The 25,696-nt window shown below is 36.8% G+C and overlaps 1 protein-coding gene and 1 long non-coding RNA gene across 4 annotated transcripts in view; one reads left to right on the top strand and one right to left on the bottom strand.

Annotated features, from left to right (window-relative positions):
- The window catches only part of LOC147832442 (uncharacterized), a 75,105-nt gene extending 69,569 nt beyond the window's left edge, over positions 1 to 5,536 (top strand). The window contains exon 2 of the long non-coding RNA XR_015516429.1: positions 2,692 to 5,536. This is a non-coding gene — a long non-coding RNA (uncharacterized LOC147832442). The remainder of the gene's footprint in view (positions 1 to 2,691) is intronic.
- Positions 1 to 25,696, bottom strand: part of jupb (junction plakoglobin b) — a 304,080-nt gene that overhangs the window by 228,978 nt on the left and 49,406 nt on the right. For 2 of the 3 annotated variants that reach the window (XR_015516428.1, XM_087295314.1), the window contains exon 1: positions 19,062 to 19,193. The exons of the other annotated variant lie outside the window; for it this stretch is intronic. The gene's annotated coding sequence lies outside the window, so the exon portion shown is untranslated. Of the gene's footprint in view, positions 1 to 19,061; positions 19,194 to 25,696 lie in introns of those variants that run through there. 3 annotated transcript variants of the gene reach the window in all.

Raw genomic sequence — 25,696 nt, 5'->3', positions numbered from 1 at the left:
TCAATTGTAAACGATCATTTCCCCCTTCTTTCAAACAGTGGGCCAATGACGTGTTGCATTTCCTTAGTTTGGAAAAAATAAGACTCAGTTTAAATGGTTCCGGGTCCAAGTTCACTGCCATGTGGCATCCTTTCATAAACTATTTCCAAAGCTAAATGTAACTGTAGGTGGACAAAATGATGCTGAAGCTGTCAGGTTTTGCTTGTATTGATGCTGTCTGCATTTTATTTTATTTTTTGTCTTTGTTGATATATACACAATGTTAAAGCACTATGTCTATATTTATGTTGTGTTGTTAGTTATGCCGATTAATGTATGTTTTTTTGATTACTTAAATAAAAAAGGGGAAAAAATGCAACTGTAGAGCATTAAATCAAATTTGATGAAATGGTTATACACTGTGAAATGTATAAACATTAATATAAATTGCAATTTTGTGAAATAAAGTTAATAAATGTGATTAATAGTTTTATTTCTTTAATAAAACTAAGTTAAAGGTTAAAAATGTGAATATTTAGTCAAATTGAGAGCCAACATATAACACATGCAAGATGTAATTTCAAGAAAATTAACTGAAATCAAATTTGAAATAAATATTATTATCAAAAGTATAAAATTATAATAAATTACGATAAAACTAAATTAAAATACAATAAATTTAAATTTTGTGAAATAAACTTCTATTTCTTTAATGAAAACAAAATTAAATATTAAAAATATTTAGTCAAATTGTGAGATGTATCAATTGTGAGAAGATACAAAATGTGCAGCCCCTGAAACTACGTATACTGGAAGCCTGTGCTGACATTTCTCCTGCGGTGTTGTTATCAGTGTGGGAAGAGTTGGAGAAGAGGGTTGCATTGACAATCCAACACAATAGGCAGCACATTGAACACATTTTATAAGCGGTTAAAATCTTGTAAATAACTTAAGAAAGAATAAAGTTACGTTAAAACCAAGCACACCATTGTTTTTCTTGTGAAATTCCCACTAAGTTTGATGTGTCAAATGACCCTCCTCCTATTAAAAAAACTAAAGTTGGATCCAAGATGGCCGAATTCAAAATGGCCACCATGGTCACCACCCAGCTTGAAAAGTTTGCCCCCTCACATATACTAATGTGCCACAAACAGAACGTTAATATCACCAACCATTCCCATTTTATTAAGGTGTATCCAAATAAATGGCCTTCCCTGTACTATAATTTTTTTTTTTATACAGTGAACAACTGATTTTATTTTAAAAACTTCATAAAAGTTTGAACTAATCTTAGAATATTCTACTCAAAGCAAAAAAAGCTCTAATTTCAAAATTGCAAGGTGATTATATAAATACACAATGGCACTCTATCAGACATATCTACAATGATAAGGTAATATGGCTACTTACTGAGTTATTAATGCACAGCAATACCACACAAACAAAGGACGGACTTTGAAGGAATAAAAAATGTGAGGAAAGCTCTGGACAAGTCTGAACAAGTTTGACCCACGCTTGTGCGAGGCAGAGAGTTCTGTACAATTACATAATCAATCGGCTTGAAGATATTGGCCTATTTTTGACATCAGACCAATAACGATAACATTAAAAATAGCATTTATCGGACGATAACGATATGGCCACTGATATAATGTGCATCCCTAGCATTTGGTATTAACCAGTTAAACTGCTGCTATTTTGGGATTTCCGCCTGGATTTTGCCTACCTAGTGTTACGATAACCAGCGATCATTCACTGGAGATCGCTGGTTTCCTCTATCATCATTCACTTCACTTCCGCATTCCCCAGGACTACATTTTCATACATGCACTTCTCCCAATCACGCACGCCTGGTCACTCATCTTCCTGATTACATCACCAGCTGAAACCTGTTACAGAGACTGATTACACACAGTATTTAAGCAGCACACACACTCTTTCACATGGCCGAGTCTTGTTTACTGTATAGTGACATTTCAACGCGTTTCTCTCTGTCTTGTTTCTCCATGTCTGATCCTAGCTTTGTATCCTAGTTATCCGTTTTAGCCGCCTGCCTTTCGACCCATTGCCTGTTTATTGACTTCGACTCTGGATTTGCCCGCACATACCTGTTCATACCTGTTTTGACCATTGCTTGCCTGACAAAGAATAAACCTGCATATTGGATCCTACCTTCTGTTGTGAGTGTCACTCCCCGGCGTTACACCTAGATTTAAAAGCTTCCCAAATCCACATGCAGAGGTGTAAATGCAAAAAATTGGTATCATTTTAAAGAAAACCCTTTGAATTTTCACAAAACACTATTGAAAGTGTGTAAAATATCTGTATATGTTGTCTGTGTTATTATAAACATCTAAAAAAAGAGGCGCTTTTTGTATTATTTTTTTTATGAACTCAAATTTGAAAGTGTACCTTTTAGGTTCTGTGTGGTCTAGCGTGCTGTAATTAATTTTGGTGGTTCCTGCACATGTCTGTAATCATAGGAAAAAAGAAAAATGTCTCTACCATAATCTATGCAAAAGTTACTGCATTCCATCTGATGAGAGGTGCTGTACAAACCACAGGGACCGATTATTGTTTACATATTTCACTATTCTTTTGTTTGATCAAACATAATTCACTGTGTTTGGACCACATCAGACTTATAAAAGGATTACTTATGCACATCACCTCAAAAACAGAGGAGAATGGCCCTGAAGCGCACAGCATAAGGTAAGAGATGACAGCTGTCTGTGCTATCCGGGGCTGCTTATTGATCCTAAATGTATTGTTTTCATTTCTGCGCCATGGAAACACCGCGATTCATTCAACAACTGTTTGATATGTGAATATAATTCAGTAAAAAGAATGCTAGAACCGTATGAGCACCAGCAAGAGCTTTCATTTGAGCTATAACTTGTACATGTGTCATATGAAAAATATGAAAATGAACCAGTGTAAAATACCCAGCTCGGGTATCCAAAATACTGTGTATTTAAGTGTAAATAACTTTTGTACAGTCGAATAAAAACCAAAGTGATGCTTATGTGCATAAAATATAGATTCTACACTTACCCCCTTACGGGGGTCTAGTGCAGTGCTAGCCCATTAAATCTTTAAGTGAAAGTCGATGACGTCACGCAGAGTTTAAGTGGTTAATAGTATTTTTTAATCTCTGTGCAAATGCAACTTCAAGAAAATCTAAGCAGGCTTCGGTAAATATGCTTGTTGTTGGACTGCAATATTGTCAATCCACACACAAGTGCACAAGTCTACATGCACTTTCTGCCACGAATCTCCCGTTCCTGTTCCTGAGTGATTTATTCAGCACTTCTGTTCTCTCATATGTGGTATTATCTACCTCTCTCCTGCTCTTTCTCGCTGCCGTTCTGGCATTTTCAATAATCATCACCTTCTTATTCCTTTCTGCCGCCACTGTGGTTATCTTTCTCAATTTTTCTATCTAACGCTTCTCTAGGGTTGTTGTTCCTTTCCTGACAATCCCGCCAAAAAATAAAAACGGTATTGAATTATTGCCCAAGATAACAGAAACTACGCACGTACTGTCCGCTTGTGTAAGTGTGTGAAAATGTAAAACGCTTAAACGTGATAGGAAGCATTTGATTATGTTACTAATTGGTGTTTAACGTATTGTTAAAATGTTTAAACCACTAACAGAGTAGATTATTACACAGTTGACAGTAACAGAATTGACGCTTCCATCATGTGCTTTAGCTCAAGATGCTAACCTCAATCCAAATACCATACATCAATTTTAAAACAGAATTTTTTGTATTTTTGTCATATTAAACTTTTCAAAATGCAAATGAAAAATTCCCTTAAATATCACAGTAACAGAGCTGACATATAACTATTTGATTATGTTACTAATTAGTGCTTAACATATCGTTAAAATGTTTAAACCACTAACAGAGTTGACAGAAACAGGGTTGACAATAACAGAATTGATCTAAAGATGCTAACCTCAATCCAAATACCACATTTTTTGTGGCACATGTACGTAATGTAATATCTGTTTCCTTTATACTAGAAGCTCGAGGGAAAAACCATGCATGAATTCCACATGTATACATTAAACAAGACATCTAGCTTTTTACAGCTGAGTAAAAAAAGATCAATATACACACAGTTTACGTAATATGTGGTTTATCTTTACTTTTCAAGTCATCAGGAACGTTATAAAAATAAATTATGATGCAATGATCACCGACATAGTTTTTATAACTGTATAGAATTCTATATATACATGCATATACAATTGAAGTTAAAACGATTAGCCCTCCTGTGATTTATTTTTTTTTTTTTCATATTTCCCAAATGATGTTTAACAGAGTAAGATTTTTTTTCACAGTATGTCTGATAATATTTTTTCTTCTGGAAAAAGTCTTATTTGTTTGATTTCGGCCAGAATGAAAGCAGTTTAAATTTTTTTAAAAAACAATTTTGAGGTCAATATTATTAGCCCCTTTAAGCTACATTTTTTACATTGTCTACCATTGATATACAACTTGACTTGCCTAATTACCCTAACTTGCCTAATTAATCTAGTTAGGCCTTTAAATGTCACTTTAAGCTGAACACTAGTATCTTGAAAAATATCTAGTCACATATTATTTACTGTCATCATGGCAAAGATAAAATAAATCAGTTATTAGAAATGAGTTATTAAAACTATTATGTTTAGAAATGTGTGGAAAAAAATCTCTCCGTTAAACTGAAATTGGGGAAAAAATAAACAGGAGGGCTAATAATTCTATTTGTACCATAAATAAAGCCATTTGTGCACACAAAAACAAGTTCTTTCAAAGACTTGACTGATGTTATGTATGGAGCCAGATCAAAATACATTACATTATTTACAAAATATAATTCATACATGGGCAACAACATTTACTTTTACAAAATCTAATTTGTAAATTCAAAACAAGAATCAAAAATACACAAATCCAATTCGTAAATTCAAGACACGAATCATAAATACACAAATTCAATTAAGAAATTAAAAATGCGATTTAAAATTTCACAAATCCAATTTGTAAATTCAAAATGTGATTTATTCATTCAATCATTCATTCATTTTCTTTTCGGCTTAGTCCCTTTATTATTCGCCACAGCGGAATGAACCGCCAATTTATTGAGCATATGATAACACACTCATTCATACACATACACTACGGACAATATTAGCTTACGCAATTCACCTGTACTGCATATCTTTGAACTGTGGGGGAAACTGGAGCACCTGGAGGAAACCCATGCAAACGCAGGGAGAACATGCAAACTCCACACAGAAACGCCAAGTGACCCAGCCGAGGCTCGAACCAGCGACCTTCTTGCTGTCAGGCGACAGCACTACCTACTGCACCACTGCGTCGCTTCGCCCCAACATGTGATTTATAAAAAAATCCAATTCGTAAATTCAATAAATAATAAATAAATACACAAATCCAATTCATAAATTTAAAATGCAAGTCATAATTACACAAATCCAATTTGTAATTTAAAAACACAGTTGATAAATACACAAATCCAATTCGTAAATTCAGAACAAGATTCATAATTACAAAAATCCAATTCGTAAATTTAAAACACGAATCAAAAATACGCAAATCCAATTCGTAAACTCTAAACAAAATTCTCAATTACACAAATCCAATTTGTAAATTCTAAACGAGATTTATAGTTATACAAATCCAATTCGTAAATTCTAAACGAGATTTATAACTACACAAATCCAATTCGTAAATTTAAAAAGCGAATCAAAAATACACAAATCCAATTCGTAAACTCTAAACAAAATTCTCAATTACACAAATCCAATTCGTAAATTCTAAACGAGATTTATAATTACACAAATCCAATTCGTAAATTTAAAAAGCGAATCAAAAATACACAAATCCAATTCGTAAATTCTAAACGAGATTTATAATTACACAAATCCAATTCGTAAATTCAAAAAGCGAATCTAAAGTACACAAATCCAATTCGTAAATTCAAAAAATGAATCAAAAATACACAAATCCAATTCGTAAATTCTAAACGAGATACAAAAACAATATATTATGTATATATGTACTATATATGTACTATATTATTACTATATTACTACATACTATACCATATTATGAAGTGAATTTGGACGAAAAGTGTTTGTAAACAGGCTCAAACACATGCAAAACTGCGCACCTGCTAATGTAGTCAATACATTTACTGCGCAGATCAATTTTTTCATCGCACTTTACAGCCCTGACCAAACCACATGCAGATTGTAGAGGCAGATAGTGGGTTTTATCGCTATTTTTTAAATCTTTTAAGATATCACCCATCTCTAACATGGTCTCTCACATGAACGACGACAAGAAAATACAACATGGTCCGAGCGCAGTTCATTCAGACGGCACATAATGTCATGCTCTGCCACGCCATCGCATATAAAACTGGGTCAGCCATCAAGGAGGACACGAACCAAAGCTGAGCAGATTTTTACATTATGTAAATGGATCTGTCTAGTTGCGACCACCAGTGTAGTATAAATAGCTTGGTTTGCGTGGCGCTCATACATGCAATCTAACAATCATGTGCCATACGGTCTTTTCTGTGTCACACATACATTATCCTCTGTTTTATGTCTGCCTCAAATCCTCTCACAAGCATATTCTGAACACAACAGATGCCCTGTTTTCAAGCACAATAGCAATGCATTCTGAGAGAGAGAGAGAGAGAGAAAAAAACACAGGAAGACATTAAAATGATAAAATGCAGACGTTTCAGACACTGGAGGAGAGAAATAAAGACTGAAGGGTAATGAAATTATAGATGGATGAACACATTCATTCATTTTCCTTCACCTTAGTTCCTTATTTATCAGGGGTCGCCACAGTGGAATGAACCGCCAACTATTCCAGCATATGCTTTACGCAGCAAATGCCCTTCCAGCTGCAACCCAGTACTGGGAAACACCCAAAAACTCTGGCATTTACACACATACTCATACACTATTTTGTTTACCCAATTCATCAATAGCGCATGTCTTTGAACTGTGGAGGAAACCACCAGGAGGAAACAAACATGAGCACTGGGAGAACATGCAAACCTCACACAGAAATGCCAAACGCACCTTCCGTGACTCAAACCACAAACCTTTTGGTTGTGAGGCGAGAGGGCTGACAACTGAGCCACCATGCCGCCCCGGATGAACCCAGATGAGTAGAATATGTGCACACTCTGCGTACATTCAGTTCAACACAATTTCACGAGTTCCCATTTAGCTGATGCTTGATTATAAAGCTTGTTTGGCATGCTGTTCCGGGAGAGAGCCCTGAGCTCATAAGATCCTCGAGCTTGGGGCTCCCTCCCGTTTGCAAGGCGAGAGGGGAGTTTGAGCTCAGGTAGATCTCGAGAACTCCCTTTCTGTAGTAGCTAATGAACAGATAGAGATTGCTCTTAAGAGATAACTACTTACTTACTAGGTGCATGTCTATGGTGCTGATGTGGATTAGTCATATAACTTAAGTTGCATGTTTTAGACGGTGGGAGGAAACCAGGAAACCAAGGGGAAACCCACGTGAGCATGGGGAGAACGTGTAAACTCCGCACAGAAACGTCGACTGGCTTGGTAAGGACTAGAACTAGAGACATTCTTGCTGTTAGGCAACAGTGCTAAGTACTGGGCCACCGTGCCACCCATTTAGGAGAGGAGGAGGAGGGGTAAGGGTGGAAAGGGGGTATTCTTCAAAACGAAAATGGCTGTTATATGGAACTTAGGGTATTTATAGTGGCTTAGGAATCGTCTGATTGGTGAGTCATAAATTGAATAATGCGGGACCGGCTGTGATCAATCATAAGCATGTGATCCTCTCAAATTTTGTTTATAAATAAACTTCACTTAGTGTATTAAAATGCTTCATTTTTAAAAAATGTATATGTGTAAGATATTTCTAGTCACATGATGTAGAAGGTTGCTGTTTTAAAAATGGTCTGCAAAGTTTCTAGTTTTAATTTCTCCCAAAAGAAAAAAAAAAAATTTCTAAATAGTTTGAAACAAATCGTTAGAAATTCAGCTTTGTGTACTTTACAGACTATACTCAGAAGTAATGTTTGCTGTTTGTTCATACCACTTCTTTAAAATAAGCTGAAACAACACAATTCTTGAGTTTTTGAGTGGAAAACGTAATCGTTTTATGATTAATCTACTTAAGTTTGGAAACAATAAGTTAATTCAATTTCTTCATGCTGTAAATGGATATGTAAATGGATATGTACATGTATGTAAATCCATAAATGGATTTATGTGGAACCCAGCATTATTTTCAGTCTAAAAAAACCCATAATGTCAGTCTATGGATTTCATATGTTGGATTATTTTGACTCTAAAACACTGTAGTGAAGTTTTTAGCCCCATGTTTTCATGCTAGGACATCATTGCATACTTTTCCAAATGATAAAACTAGCGCTCAAAATAATATTGTAAAATCAACGCCAATCATTGGGCCCTATCATACACCTGGCGCAATAAGGCGCAAGACGTGTTTCTACAACGTGTTGCTATTTTCAGACCACTGCAAAGTTAATTTTCCCATTTTCCACCACGTTATTTAAATAGCATATCCATTTGCACCACTTTGTGGACTCATGGGTGTTTCGGTCTAGAAAGGAGGTGTGTTTAGGCACATTGTTGGCGTGTTGCTATTTTAAGGGACTAAACTAGACTGCTCAATAAACCAGCTGAAAGAAGGTCTAAAGTCCAGCGTAGAGCGCGTTAGTTGTGCGCCTCGCTTACACATTGCTAAATACACGCAGGATGTACAGCAATATGCAAATACCTTTACAAATTAAAAAGAATTAAAGGATTAAAATATTTTTAAAATTATTACTTTCTACTGTACATACATATAAAAACCACTGCCTCATGCCTTTATCATCTCAGGGAAGCCAGAATATGATCTGCTGCTTTTCAAATGAAGAAACATTTTTATACATAATTTATTAATCAATATTAACAAAATCAAGAGTAAAAATAGAAAGAACAAGGATGGGTCATAAATTTGCTGTACGATACTATATAAATGAGTTCCTATAAATAGCATATTGTAAACCCCTACTGTTGTAACAGGTTATAGCATTCTCGTTTATTGCGGTAACTGGTTACTATGTAAAAGAGGATAAATACAAAATACATAAGACCATTTCAACATAGGCTTAGTCTGAAAACGTAGCCCTATATACATTTCTGGAGATTGCGAATTATACAGCCAGAGCTACGTACAGTATGGCAGCATATTGTCTTTAAAATGAACGTCACGAGGCGGTATGCTGCCATTCCTTTTTGCGCTTACCAGCTAACTGTTTACCTTTGTGTAGATGGCTTTTCCCCTGTTACCAGTTCGTCCTGTGGCTCGCCGTGTACGTTGGTGGACTTGTGATGGAGTTGAAGCGGAGTTGACCGTGACGACGGAGTTAGAGTCCGACAAAGAACAATTAATGCTTTTGAAAACATCATGGGTTGGGTTTAGGGAATGAGAAAGGTGGGTCAGTCAATCAGTTAGACGACAGCGACCTCTGGTGGATTTATATGAGAACAGTAGGCATGAATGGCACTAGTGAAAGAAATTTGAGATGTTAAAAAGCATACACAAAGGCCTCTGGTGGATTCGCTAAAACAAAAACTGCAAAAACATACCTCTTGGGACATATTTGCTGCTCCCCAGAAATGTATATAGGAGTGTGTATTCAGAACGAGCCTGGGTTGGATTGTTTAGGTGAAAACAATTACAGGGGGGAAATATTGGCCATTAATAAAAAAGTTAGATTCTGATCCTAATTTATAGGTTATTTATATAAACATCTTGATGTTAAGTAGATGTCTGACACTGAAATTTATTATTAAATACTTCTGTATTTATAATGCATGTGCCCAACTTGACCTTCCATTTGAAAGTGACGAAAAAAATTCAATGTAAGGTCAAATTGACAACATTTGACTTTGCTCTGGATGTTACTACACCTACAGGCGAATGCAGTGGGTTATTCGAGTACATTACCCCCTGCATGCTGTAAAAGCTGTATGTGCAATATGGTAGTATGTCATAGTGAACAGACATGACAGGAATCAGTGGCTGCTGTGGGCCAGACTGATGCTCTGCTGGTGCTGGAGGTCTGCCAGAAAAGCAGAGCAGAAATTCATCGGCATGTCAGTGTTTGGCTGATGACGGACACTAATAGCCAGTTGTCCATTATATACACACACACAAAACACAAATTATAGCAAATAAATAACAGCATTTACATACAACAAATATGCACTCGTGTGGTAAACACTGGAACTGCTCCCACTTTCGCACTGAGACACTATAATGGGAAAAGATGGAGATTGATATTGTATCAGGAGCTACTGCACATGCTGTTACTCCAGACAGATTTGCACAATTATTCATTCTCTGCTGGATTTGAATATTTACACATTTATGCACATAGAAAACTTTTTTCGCTTATTTATTTATAGTTTGTATTATTTTCTGCTTGCCTTTGCAATTGCAACCCAGGCTCATTGTGGATACGTACCCAGGTCTCTATTTCTGGGGACAGCAAAAACACAGAACCAGATGTACGTTAGCTCACAGTTTTTGTTTTTGCAAATCCACTAGAGGCCGCTGTATACACTTTTTGATGATCTCCAATTTCTTTTGAACATCCTCTTCTCCCCAGAGGGCGAAATATGCACTTCAGCTGACAAGGCCAGCTTACTGTTGACTGACTGACCCACCCACCCCCATCCCTAATCCCAACCGATAGTGTTTACTAAAGCAACCAAGAAAAAGAGAAGCCATTGCGGCAACATGATTTCACCACATTTTTAGCGTGTTGTTTATTTATTTTAGATTTTTGTTTTTGTTTTACCTGGTTTCTGGAACCAATTTTTGTTAAACTTGAATCCCATGGTTAAGCTACTGGTCAAACTGGTAACACCAGAAAAGCTGTCCACACATGCAGAGGTAAGCGCTCAGCTGGTAGCGCTTCATACCGCCCCATAGCAGTTATTTTAAAGACAAAGTGCAGCCAAACGTACCTCTGGCTACATAATTCATGCTCTCCAGAAATGTAGACAGGAGTATGTATCCACAATGAGCCTATGCTGTCTTATTGCATATTCTGTTAAATTTATAAAAGGTGGCCTTACTACAATGTACTTGCATCAAAAAATAAATACAATATGCACTGTAAAAAAAATAAAATAAATTTTTTATATATATATATATATATATATATATATATATTGTTCAATCTAATTTACTTTTGTAGTCATCTCAACTTACATCAATCAAACTGACTAAACATATTGCAACCCAGGTTCATTATTGATACGTACACCTGAATACATTTCTGTAGAGCGTGAAATACGTATCAGGAAATACCTTTTTTGCAGTTTTTGTTTTCGCGAAACCACCAGAGGCCGCTGTATACACTTTTTCAGATCTCAAATTTCTCTCTCGAGTGCCATTAGCGCCTGCTGTTCTTGCGTAAATCCACCAGAGGCCGATGTGTACACTTTTTCAAATCTCAAATTTCTCGCGCGAGTGCCATCCGAGCCTGCTGTTCTCGTGTAAATCCACCAGAGGTCACTGTGTATGCTTTTTCAGGTATGAAATTTCTCGCGCGAGTGCCATCCGCGTCTGCTGTTCTCGCGTAAATCCACCAGAGGCCGCTGCGTATGCTTTTATGGATCTCAAATTTCTCTCGAGTGCTATTCGCGCCTGCTGTTCTTGAGTAAATCCACCAGAGGCCCTGTGTATGCTTTTTTTTGGATCTCAAATTTCTCGAGTGCTATTCGCGCCTGCTGTTCTCGAGTAAATCCACCAGAGGCCGCTATCATCTGACCTACCGACTGACTGCTTGACCGACCCACCAATATCCCCACACTCATCCTTCCCTAAACCCAACCTACAGTGTTTTCAAAAGCACCGACAACTCCTCTCTCCGTCTCAAGTCCGCCGACATACGCAGCAAGCTACTGGTCAAACTGGTAACAATAGAAAAGCTGTCCACATGGAGGTATTTCGACATATTAAGTTAAACTTTGTATAACTTGTTGTCATGACATCCTGTCATATAATTTTTTAACAGTGTACTTACTGTGTTCATAATGTATTCCAGAACAATTCTGGTGCCCTTGAGGTGGTATACGAGTAGGGTTAGGGACAGGTTTGGTGGTACAGGTAGGTTTAAGAGAGGGTTAAGTTGTAAGGGTTGGGTCAACAGTGTACTTATGATTGATTAAATACCTGTATGTATTAAATCAATCATAAGTACAATGCAAAAACGTCTATTTACACAATGAGTACATTGCATAACTACAAATGATTAATTTGAGTGCAAGTACATATTAGTTAAGGCCACAAAATATAAAGTAGGTCCGAATTTCTTTGTGTTTGCGTTCTGTGCATATGAATATAAACGCTTTGAATACTTGAAGTAAGTTAGATGTAAACCAGTCAGGTTGTGTGATGAACACAGCATTAACGATGCCATTTTTAGCACTGCTAATACACAAATGCACTCATGCAAAACATATAAGAGGTCAATAGACGAAGACGACCAACTAGGGCTACTAAATAACAGGACAGCAATCTCTGAGCAGTGATATTATGACTAATGAAGCATGTCAGCCTTCGCCTTCATTCCACTCCTATCAGCTCAAATAAAACAAGCTACAACTCTCAATGACACTCATAGAGGAAGCGTCCATTGAAATGTGAGCTTCTATACTATCTTTTTTCTACTCGATAGTTTGTAAAAGTGACCATACTTTTGCTTTAGTCATTTTCATAATAAATATCTTTAATGTCAGTGCAATTAATTTCCAGTGCAATCAAATTCCAATTAATATGTTCAGCCCTACATTATTTCCCACTCTATATTCAGTTTTTTTTTCAACTGTTGCCTTGTTCACGATCATTCCTTGCTCTCAAAAACAACAGACCAGTGAAACAAAGGCTTGGTGTCTATTAAAAAATAAGTCAGTGCATTCTCAGACAGAAAAAAAACAAACAGTTCAAAGGTTTATTTTCCGTCAGAGAAAGCTTCTAATTGCTATTTTTCTGTCATCTAGGTCTTGGAAAGAAATGTAAAAAAATTCTCTAGAAGCAGATGAGCAGGGCAGGTTTCCTCTGACACCAGTGCCAAAGGGATGCCACGGCAGAAGACTCTGTCAAGCTCCGGCTGTAAAGAGCAGCAGGTGTCTCGGCGGAGGGCTGCAGGGGCATCGCTATATTTCCATCACACCAGATGTGAGCCATGACGGAGAGCATAAAGGTGAATTCAGAGGGCGAACATCGTGATAGCGTAGCTGACTGTCTGCAGCTCACTGTGCATCCATTCATTAGAGCACAACATCACCCTTTCAGCATTAATAAGGATTACTTACGCTTTTGAGGATGGATCTGCTGTGGTTTGTTTAAGTAGCTATGATAAACTAGTGGCTAATTGCAGATGCAGTCTGCATCCGTTTTCCTGATGGATTAAAGAGATTTGAATGTGTGATTAAAAAGCAATCCTATAATACTAAACATATACACTCACCGGACACTTTATTAAGTACACCTTACTCGTACCGGGTTGAACCCACTTTTGCCTTCAGAACTGCCTTAATCCTTCATGGCATAGATTTAACAAGGCACTGGAAAAATTCCTCAGAGATTTTGCTTCATATTGACATGATGGTATCACGCTGTTGCTGCAGATTTGTTGGCTGCACATCCATGATGTGAATCTCCACACCCCAAAGGTGCTCTATTGGATTGAGATCTGGTGACTCATGTTCAAGAAACCAGTCTGAGATGATTTGCCCTTTATTGATTTGCACCTTTTGACATGGTGCGTTATCCTGCTGGAAGTAGCCATCAGAAGATGGGAACACTGTGTTGATAAGGGATGGACATGGTCAGCAACAATACTCAGGAAGGCTGTGGCATTGACACGATGCTCAATTCAAGAGTTCACACTTAGGGTGCTTTCATACCTACACTTTTGTTTCGGAACGTGTCTCGTTTGCCCAGTTAGCGCGGTTCGTTTGGCATATGTGAACAGGGCAATCACGCTCTGTTCCGCGCCAAAGTAATCGCTCCGAGATCGCTTGAATGAGGTGGTCTCGGCTCGATTGAAACAAACCCTGGAGCGGTTCGATTGCAGTGAGAAAGCGATCCGATCCGAGCGCGGTTATATCACAGTGTTTTATGGATATGTAATAGGCATATACGGCTATATGAAGAGAAAATTATGAGTAGGGCGGGAAGTTTCGCGAGTCTCCAGATGCCCGCAAACGAGTGATGATCTCCCGGTAATCTCGCGTCTCCCTCCCGGTCCTCAAATAGGCATTGTCGTGCACCCTTCTCACCCCTCCCCACCGCATCTCTCCTCTGACACCTTCTCAATCACCACCAAACCACCACATCCCCTGACAGCTGAGCGGGACGCTGCAAAATAAACCCTGACACTCTGACCAATGTGAGGAGAGTTTACTCACACGTGACTTGTTTTAGCTTTTTTGGTCCGATTAGAAACTTTGCAGTGTGAAAGCAAACCGCTCCAAGAGCAACAATGTAACATTTGTAATCTCTGTTTCGGAACAACTGAATCGATTCACAGATGTGAAAGCACCCTTAATGTGCTTTCACATCTGTAGTTCGCATCATTTGGTCCGGACCAAAGGCAATAAATGATACACTATAGCATTTTCTGTGGGTCGTTTTCACACCACACTGATTGCTTTGGTATGGTATGGTACTGTTGCCTTTCTATCAGCTGAAACCAGCCTGGCCATTCTCCTCTGACCTTTAGCATCAACAAGGAATTTGTACACACAGAACTGCCGCTCTTTCCCAGAGATGGATTGCGACTGGAACGGCATCCACTGTGTAATACACGTGCTGGATAAGTTGGTGGTTCGTTCCACTGTGGCAACCCCGGATTAATAAAGGGACTAAATTAATAAGAAAATGAATGAATGAATGAATGAACTGCTGCTCACTTAATGTCTCTTTTTCAGATAATTTTCTGTAAAACCTAAAGATGGTTGTGCGTGAAAATCCCAGTAGAACAGCAGTTTCTGAAATACTCAGTCCAGCACATCTAGCACCAACAACAATGCCACGTTCCAAGTCACTTAAATCACATTTCCTCCCCATTCTGATGCTCAGTTTGAACTGTAGCAGATCGTCTTGACCATGTCTACATGCCTAATTGCATTGAGTTGCTGCTATGTGATTGGCTGATTTGAAATTTGCGTTAATGAGCAGTTAGACAGGTGTACCTAATAAAATTGGCTGGTCAAAATGTTTTTTGTTTTTTTTTTCGTTTTGTTTTCTTGGTTTTAGCAGAGCAAGGAATTTTTCACAGTAATTCCTATATTTTTTTTAATCTGGAGAAAGTCTTATTTTTTTATTTTGGCTAGAATAAAAGCAGTATGTAATTTTTTCTAAACATTTTTAAAAATTATTATTCAATATTATTAAGCTCTTCAGCTATTTTTTCCACATATTTTCCAATTGTACAAATGATGAAACAAACCACTGTTATACAATGATTTGCAATTATGAACTAACATAATTAACCTAGTTAAGCCTTTACATGTCACTGTAAGCCGAAGACTAGTATCTTGAAGAATATCTAGTAAAATATTATGTACTGTCATTGAGGCAACGATAAAAGAATTCTGTTTCAGTAGTTATTAAAACTAGTGTATTATGTTTAGAATTGTGTTGAAAAAATCTGCTCTCCATTAAACAGAAATTAGGGAATAATTGCTAATAACTCAGGAGGACAAATAATTCTGACTTTAATTCTATATGTATATACTTCTAAAAACAAACTGTTCATTAATCTAAATGTGCAAACATCCTTAACACACTCCAGTCTGCCAGTAAATAGAGGAATAAAGTCGGCCTAATAAACAACTGCTGTGAGAAATCAATGCTGGGTCGCCAATATGGCCTATAGCGCTGGAATCATTGACATTACAGAGAGTCCTGTCCTTTTCTGGTTAATGGCGCACATGCTCAGGCTTGTGTGCAAAGTTTGACTTTTTTGTCTCCGTTTTAACTCCTACTCATTTGTCATGTAGGTTTATTATAGCATAACTATTCAATAAAACGCCACTGATTAAATGACCGTTTTTGCAAATTTGCGTTCCCCCCTATAATTATGAATCATTACGCAATCAGAAATACAGCCCGCTGCATCAATTAATCAGCATCTTGACTGGTTGTTTTTGGATATTAAGCAAATTGTGTGTTTGTAATGGATGAATGTTGCTGGATTTGCCCCGCTGGAAACCTTGAAAGAACACAAATCGGTTTCTTTTCACACATTAAAGGGGTAGTTCACCCAAAATTAAACATTCTGTCGTTATTTATTCACCCTTGTACCTGTTTGACTTGTTTTCTTCTGTCAGTTGAACACAAAGGAAGATATTTTGAAGAAACCTATAACCATCGACTTCCATTTTATTAGTTTTTTCCTCCAAATATCTTCTTTAGCGTTTAACAGAAACCTATAAACGCTGAGAGTGAGTAAATCTTTGATTTTGGGGTGAGCTGTGCCTTTAAGCTCACATCACTACATAAAGCAGCTGTCTAGCAAGTTATCTCTAACGTCAAGCTTGGCCAAAAGTATCATTCGAGATGTTTGAATTTCCAGGGCCATCCATGGCAAAAGTTCCTCTCTTATCAAATAAGAAAGCCAATCTGGAAAAGCGATGCTGGCATCTGGGATTTGTGTGTGTGCAATTGCAGCAAGTAGATACCATTAAGTTGTGTCAGTCAGAATGCAACAAAACCCGTCCATCAATAATGCAAACTTATATGACCTGAGACTCCGTAAAGGAGTTCAAGTTCAAATGTTGTCTCATAATAAATAACGGCACACGCACTGAAAGGTTTGCCTTGATATAAACCAGAACGATAAACTCCTGTTCACGCCATTAATGGATCACAGCAACCTGAGCTCATGCAATTTGAGAATAACTTCCAAACAGCAGTTCAATAACGTGGAAAAGAGTCCTTGTTTGCATACATATATGCATGTAGCAAAGGCAAAACTAGCATGTGAAAGAATACTAAGTCCATATCAATAGTAAATCTGCACAATATATCATTTCAGCATCAATATCATTCAAAATAGTCACATGTATGGTGGTCGAGAGAGCTTAACGTGCTGCAATTTAAGAAAACACATACAAAAAACACCAACAAATTAAGAAAAGATCTTCATTCATTTGAGAGCAGACGTGCTGCAAATCCTCACATAACATACGCATAAAAACACAGCATTTTCCCACAATGCAAGCGAATTAATCAAACGTGCTGCATTTTCTCACAACACTTGCAAAAAGAACAATTTAATAATTCTGATTTCAGCTGAATGTTAATCTAAACATTGTTGGGTATTAATCGAGTTAGTTAGCTACACAATGTAATTATTTACGCATTATTTACGCAGTTTAACGACATTTTATTTGTTATGATTGACTAAAAAGATACAATACTCTGCTTGCCATAGAACATAGTGCAGTTGTATGTATATATATATATATATATATATATATATATATATATATATATATATATATATATATATATATATATATATTACTATTAGCCCCTCTGAATTATTAAACACACAGTTTCTTATCCAATTTCTGCTTATTTGAGAGAAGATGTTTTCATTACATTTATACAAATAATAAACAGTTTTAATGACTCATTTCTTTATAAAAATATTTTACTAGCTATTTTTCAAGTGACATTTAAAGGCTTAACTAGGTTAATAAGGTTAACCAGGCAGGTAAGGGTAGGGCCAGACGGAATCTGCGGACATTTTTTGCTATTTCTGCAGAGAATTTTGTTAAAAATCTGCGGATTTCTGCGGAATTACTTTGGGAGTATCCAGCGGAGTATCATAACTTACACTTTAATATATTAAATAAAAAGTAATAAATTACTGAATAAAAACTGAATAATTTCAGATTTACACATTTACTCAAGTAAATAAAAAGAACTTATAATGGGTTAAAAAACTGCAGAAAACTGCGGAATTCTGCGGAAAATCTGTGGAATTCTGCGCGCGCAGATTCCGTGTGGGCCTAGGTAAGGGTAATTAGGAAAGTTATTGTAAAACGATGTTTTGTTCAATATCGAAAAAAATGCTTAAATGGATAATAATTTTGACCTTAAAATGGTTTTAAATAAACTAAAACTGCTTTTTTCTAATGGAAACGAAACAATTAAGACTTTCTCCAGAAGAAAAAAATATTATCAGACATACTGTGAAAATGTCCATGCTCTGTTAAATATCAGTTGGAAAATATTTAAAAAAGAAAAAACATTCAAAGAATAAATAATTAAGAAATGAATATATAATCGTACATCATATAATGACTTAAACTGACCATCGTTGGGTATTAATCGAGTTAGTTAGCTACACAATTATTTACGCATTATTTACCCAGTCTAACGAGGTTGACAACGATATGAAGCTGATTTACTCGAACAACCCTACTTAAACTCATTATTTGGTAATTCTACATTCATTAACGGAACTGCAGAGCCTTGACATGTAGACATGTGAGCTCAAAGTTTAGATTCCCCAGTCAGAGTCTTAACGTGCAAAAACTGAAAGCACCATAACATCAACATGAAACATTAATGGCCAAAAAAATGACATATTGCAGAAGAGCGCAGTCATTTGGGGAGTAAAGCAAGCCCATGCACACACACACCGCCTGATGTTTCACATCTACCGAGTGTGACGAACTCCGGTGGGCTTTAAACCAGCTTCCCGGTGTCATGTTTGATAGTGCTCCGTTAGAAAACCCCGAGCTCAAAAAGAAGAAATAAAGCAAGACACACTGCAACATTTAAATCGTCTCTAACCCATATAGCAACACCAAACTCTAGCGATGCTTCATGAGCATTTACCGCGTCCAGCGAAGCACATCAAGGTCCGTTTAACGGGAGAAGGGGTGGCTTCCGCGGTCGCCGGGGCAAAGTCATCATTTAAAAGAGCGAGCATGCATCAGCAGACTTATTTACCTCACAGAACGGACACAATCCACTGGCGAATGACTCCAGATATTGTAGCTCCTGAATCCTTTCTCCGGCCCCAAGTCCCTCCGTGCACTCTTATCCAAGTCTGGCAAGCGTTGAGCGGCGGAGTCTGACAGCAGCGGAACCTCCGTGAGTCTCCGGTTGCGGGAGCGCGCGAGTGGGCGGGGCCTCCAGCGGCTCAGTTTCTACACCATCAGTAATTATGTGAGGATTCTGGCGCATCTCCTGCCAATGATTCCCATTGATGCTTGCGTTTCAGCGGGAGAATCGTGTGTCATTTAAAATTCATGTTCCTGCCGCCATGTCTTGCCCCGCTGTTACTAGGCTGTTTCCTTGCCTTGGGTTTATTTTGGGCTGTGGTGATGTTTAAACTTATTTTCTTTAATTAATGCAATTCATTTGACCCTATATCCTTATTTACCAAAAACAAAACTTTTTCTTATTTAATATAATTATTTGTTTATTTATTTAGTCATTGATTTATTTAGAAAATAAGACAATTTATTTTTAATCAATAAAAATGATGTCTGGATATATTTAAAGCTTTGGTTCTCAACCACATTCCTGGAGGATCACCAACACAGCTTGTTTTGGATGCCTCCTTTTCAGTCTGTGCTAAACTGATAATCTGAATCAGGTGTGTTTGGTTAAGGCTGCGTCCGTAACCGCCTACTACTCAGTATTTAAACGTACTACTCGGCCGTTAAAAAAGTACGTTCTATACAGTATGAATGTGAAAAGTATTAATGGAATTCGGAAGTACTACATCCGCCATTTTGTCATGGTAACATGACCTACCTGCGTCAGTTGTGTCGCTTCACTCCCATTTATGAATTCTCTTGTGCGGAATCATGGGATATCGCAGCATGCATGGGATGCGCACTTCAGAATCTCGCCAGAAGTAGTAAGTCATCCAGGTACTTCTCACAAACTGATTTTCGAATTTTATGAATTCGGACATACTACTCGGCTCGCATACTGATTTTAGCATACTGTAGTATGGAAGTATGCGGTTTCCAAAATCGCCAACTACTCAGTAGGTACTGCATTTGAATTTATACGTACTACTCGACCGTTAAAAAAGCACATTCTATACAGTATAAATGTAAGCAGTATGAATGGCAAAGAGCATAGAATCACCAAGAGGCGACACTCTAGTGCGATTTGGGAAACAGCCACTAGATGCCGCTAGTGTTACCCAGTGGCCATTTTGGAATGAAAATTCCAATAGAACAACAGCATTTTATAGGTCTGTAAAATAAACTATTAAAAGTGCTGATGATTGTGATAGTAAGTGTTGTATTGTTGTCTTTCAGGTTGTATCTCAGCTTTAATGCACTTTAATGTCTGCATATTGCATTATATTTATGTGAGAAAAATAGAGGGAAACATGTGAATTGTTATTTTTGTTTCAGACTGAAACTTTGCATTAACAAAACAGCTTGATCTGTTTGACTGGGGTATGCATTTCCATTATGGCTTTTTGCCACCAGACTGCCACCACCAGGAACCCTTTTGCTGTGACTTCAAAAAAAAATTAGATTTATATGAAATGGCAGCACTTTTTAAATTCATTTACACGAGTTCAAATTAAATTTTAAATATTGTGATTTTTGATGATTTTAATATCTAAAAAATATTGTTCAGCTGCTGAGCTCAAAGATCATCCTCTTTCATAAATAAAAATGATTTCCGCAGTTTCCCGCAGCTGAATGATGTCACTTCTGGCCAATGTCATCTCATAAGGGTGGATCCCAGATTTTTATAGCCAAAGATAATGGGGTCCAGTGCAAACTGAGGGACACAAGTTATTATACAAGTCAAGCAGGGACATGACTAAACTGTATGAAAACATGTGACTAAAACAGTGGCAAAGCTGCTGAAGTAATCAGATCGCTTTGTCTATTCTGTGAGAAAACTGCATAGAAAAATTCAGCATTGTAAACAATAAATAAGTAAATAGACAGTAAACTAACTTAACCCAAATAAGAGTTGAAAGCAAAACATCTTTCAGTTGGCACATGACACACTGTCTAAAGGCAAAGTTTGCATCCCACACACACACAGTATGCTGACCTTCACACTGTTTGTGTAAAAAATGAAGGACTTCAAACCTTTCTATAAGATTGTGATCACCTTCTGCGGTCACTTTCTTTTATTTACCATTATCATAGGAAAGTTTGAAGTATACTTCACTTTTTACACTTAAAGTATACGAGGGCCAGCATATAGCGTTTGCGGGATACAATTTTTTTTTTTACTTAATAGTACACTGTAATAACAAAATGCTGGGTTCTACACAATTCCTTCATCTTGTCACAACACAAATCAGTTGAGTCAACTTAATAGTTTTTACAAATGTAAGTGGACGAAACAAAAAACAATTAAGTTGTCCCAAAAAGCCCTTAAGAATTGTGTTGTTCCAACAAGCCCTGTCTGATTTTTCTAACTCTGCTAACAGGTCACAAGTTAATTGATTTAATCTTTAATTAGATTAAACCGGTTCAAGTGCAAATCCACTGTAAAACAGTCCCTGATTGGGACTCAATGTCCTTATTTATTATACTCATCATACCTAAGATACAGTTTCTTTTGGTTAAAGGGGTGGTCCACTACAATATTATATTTTACACTTTAGTTGATGTGTAATGTTTCCCAGGGATGGGTTGCGGCTGGAAGGGCATCCGCTGCATAAAAACTTGCTGGATTAGTTGGCGGTTCATTCCGCTGTGGCGACCCCGGAATAATAAAGGGACTAAGCCGACAAGAAAATGAATGATGTGTAACGTAGCTGTGTGAACATAATATCTAAATGTAATAGATTTCTGTATTTGAGCTTCCAAAGGACACAACACAAAGATAGAAGGGCTTACAATTTCATTTTAATTACGCTCCAGAAAATTATTGAAAAAAAAAAGATATAGCTAGCATTTGACAAAGGACAGCTTCCAGGATCTCTCCCAGTTCAGTACTGGATTCGGCTAAAACTCCTCAAAGAAGGAGCAGCTTTAACCATTACAGAAGAAGCCCCAATCTGTAAGTATTTTTATTTGTTAAAATTGATCTATTACATGCACAGTTTCTATTATTAATGGTGTGTTGTAGCAAGGGTGTAAACAAGGTTGTAAGCAGCGGGAAATGCTGTTTGGCACCGCTAATAATTTAGCTACAAATTCTTATTTATCCATCAAACCACTGTAAACAGCCACAATATTCACCAGCGCTGCAGTCTCTCTTTATGCGTATGCTTTTTCTGCGTTCTTTATCTCAAATAACGAACTCACAAAAGATATGTGAACGTTTCATATTACCTACACATGCAATATTTACAAAAGACACTTGTAAGGTTTTTTAGATAGCAGCCATGATGTTCAGCTGTGTCCTTCTCATTTTCTGTCTGATACGGCTAACAGATACACTGACTTACAGTATTTACACAGCAGAGGCACAGCGCATACATGTAGAGATGTGACTAGGTGATAATCTTCCTGGTGACGTGGAGCCGTTCCGCGAATCACAGCACATTATGTTAACAGACCAACCAGAGCCTCTTGAGGGCGGACTTTCAGAGGAACTAAGAAATATGACAGTCGTTTTCATGTTAGCTGAGTATCTGTATATAATTAAAGTAAGATATATGAAAATAAAGCATGAGAACACATTGCTTTGCATCTTATAAAAACAACCAAGCCTTAAAAATAAACTCTGGACCACCCCTTTAAACTTTTGACAACGCTGCATCATAAAATCTTTTTTTTTTAACAGTGAATGGATTGTGCATCTATACATTTTCGTTTGATATTAGGTGTAACACCAGGATGCTGGATAACAAAGTTGAAGAGCCACGTGCAGTTTATTAAGAATCATCATGCAGCCAATGATCAACATCGATAGGGTCGATACCGCAAACAATGTAAACAAGGAAAGCGTCAAGAAACATAGAAAGACTAAGCAAAAATACATTTCATAATGTCACAGCACCAACAAGACTCAGCAATGTGTGTGTGGAAGTGAGGTGTATAAATAGTCCTTGTCATTAGTCCTTATGAGTATCAGTTGTGTGTACAATCATGAGTGGTCCAGAACTGGTGTGTGTGTGAGGTGCCTGATGGGAAATGTAGTGCAGTTCAGTGGCAGAATTGTAGTTCGAGTAATAGTAAATGTCCTCCAGCAAACTACAAGGGATAGATCGCTGGTGATCGTGACAGTAGGCCCCAACCTATTCCTGCAGTTCATTAAAATGAGTGAACATATCAAACATTTGTGTCTGTCAATACATTATAAAGAAGCTATCAATGCCTAGCAAGACTTCTGAAGGACTGAAATATGACAGCTGCCCAAGAAAGCCTCTAATTTAGTTGGATCCCTCTGATCTGTTTGCAAAGGGAAAGCATCTAAGATCTTAGCTACATAATTAAAAATGGTAAAAAATAGATCATTTAGCAGAATAAAAAAAATGACGTCCTATAAATCAAAGTCTGGTTTATTTTTACCTCGAACTGGGGGGCAAATGGATGGATGGATGAGCAGATTGGGTTCATCTCTTCTCATAACCCCGTGTTTACCAAATCAGACAGACGTTGTCTCTTCACTCGGCTTCACTCTAGTTGAAGCCAATGCAATTACAAGATTGAGCAACATGCCACATTTTGGAAGAAACAAAATCCAGCGGCTTCAAGAAATCATTTTCTCTACGACTTGTTTTTAACACTCGACAGCTGCGGAGGTTGTCGTCACTCCAACATTAAAACAAAAAACAAAAAGGATAATTAAAAACATAGCGAACCCCAAGGTTTCTGCTTCTTAAAACGACTGCTCAGAATGAGAGAATCTGGTATCTAGTCTTCTAAGCAGCAGGATATTACAGTAATAAAGCTCATTATATCAAGAGTTTCTGTCTAAGAGCCTGTTAAAGGTTATTCTAATCACACTGCTTGAAACCCACATCCACACTTTTGAGGTGCTCCATTTTTCTCTGTGATTACCAAGAGACAAATGCACATTTTCTCTTATTTAAGTAACTCCCTCAGCTGTCTGGGGCATAATGAAAGCTCTCCACTTTTGTTGCCATGGTGAAAACCGTAATTCCTGCCACTTTTGATATGGGAGGCTTTAAAAAAAAACGTTCTCTGCTCTTGAAAGTTGCAAAATGTCTGTCCGACGCCAATCAGCTCCAAGTCTTATAATAATTGCACTTTTTGCGACTCAATTTTCTCCCTTGCACAAGTGGATATATGTTTCTGACACAGAATTATTTGCTTTTAGCGTGATGCTTGAGCCAAATGCACACAGCAAATCATGGAAATAAGTTTCCAGAAGAGCCCCCTGTATTGTATGCTTTATAATATAGGCTTTTTATTTGCTATATTTATTCTGCTGTGTATGCGGTTTGCCAGCAATTTACTGTAAATCTAACTTACAGCAAAAATACCGTAATGATATTAAAGTACTGTGTAACCTGCTGTACATGTATTTATAGTATTGTATATCTTTACCGTATATTTTCGTACAATAAAAACAATCCTTATGATTAACTGTTCATTGATCTATTTACTGTAAAACACACCAAATGATAAATTACTGTATTTCCTACACTGTAAAAATACTTGTTTCCTTAAGTTTTTAAGTTGAATCAAATTAAACGCATGAGTCATTTAAACTTGTATTTAACTTGTATTATATTTATTGTAATTAAACTAACTTAGAGCAGCTTACTTAATTTATAAAAATAAGTTAAAACATAATTAACTTAGTTTAACAAGTTATAATTAACTACAAAAATATGCTGTCATGACTAATTGATTATATATATTTTACAGTGTATGATTGGCCACATTTCAAGCTCATTTTTGTATCGTATCTTGAGTCACAGTAAAATAAAAATACTGGTTTAATGGCGCCAAGAGGATATTTCCTACTCAATTTGCACAAGTGGATATATGTTTCTGACACAGAATTATTTGCTTTTAGCGTGATGTTTGAGCCAAATGCACACAGCAAATAGTGGGGAATATTTATGAACTTCCAGAAAAGCCCCCTGTATTGTATGCTTAATAATATAGGCTTTTTATTTGCTCTAATTATGCTGCTTTGTATGCAATTTGCCAGCAATTTACTGTAAATCAAACTTACAGCAAAAATACCGTAATGATATTAAAGTGGCGTGTATCTTTCAGCACATGTACTTACAGTATTGTATATCGTTACTGTACACTAAAAACAATCCTTATGATTAACTGTTCATTGATCTATTCACTGTAAAACACACCAAATGGTAAATTACTGTATTTTCTACACTGTAAGAAAGTTTTTAAGCTGAATCAAATTAACCTTATGAGTCATTTGGACTTGTATTATATTAAACTAACTTAAAACAGCTTTCTTAACTTATAAAATTAAGTTAGAACATGATTAACTTAGTTTGATAAGTTACAATTAACTACAAACATATGTAGTCATCATGACTAATTGATCCTATAATGACAGTGTAAGATTGGCCACATTTCAAGCTCATTTTTGTACTGTATTTCGATTCACAGCTAATTAAAAATACAGTTTTAATAGCGTTATCAGGTTATTTCCTACAATGCAACTTTACATATTAGTAACATACCGCATTC

The sequence above is a fragment of the Danio rerio genome, chromosome 19 (genome assembly GCF_052040795.2).
Source record: "Danio rerio strain M-AB ecotype USA chromosome 19, GRCz13ab, whole genome shotgun sequence".
In the NCBI taxonomy this organism is placed as follows: Eukaryota; Metazoa; Chordata; class Actinopteri; order Cypriniformes; family Danionidae; genus Danio; species Danio rerio.
Note: the sequence above shows the minus strand (reverse complement) of the source record. Positions and strands in the feature narration are given on the sequence as shown.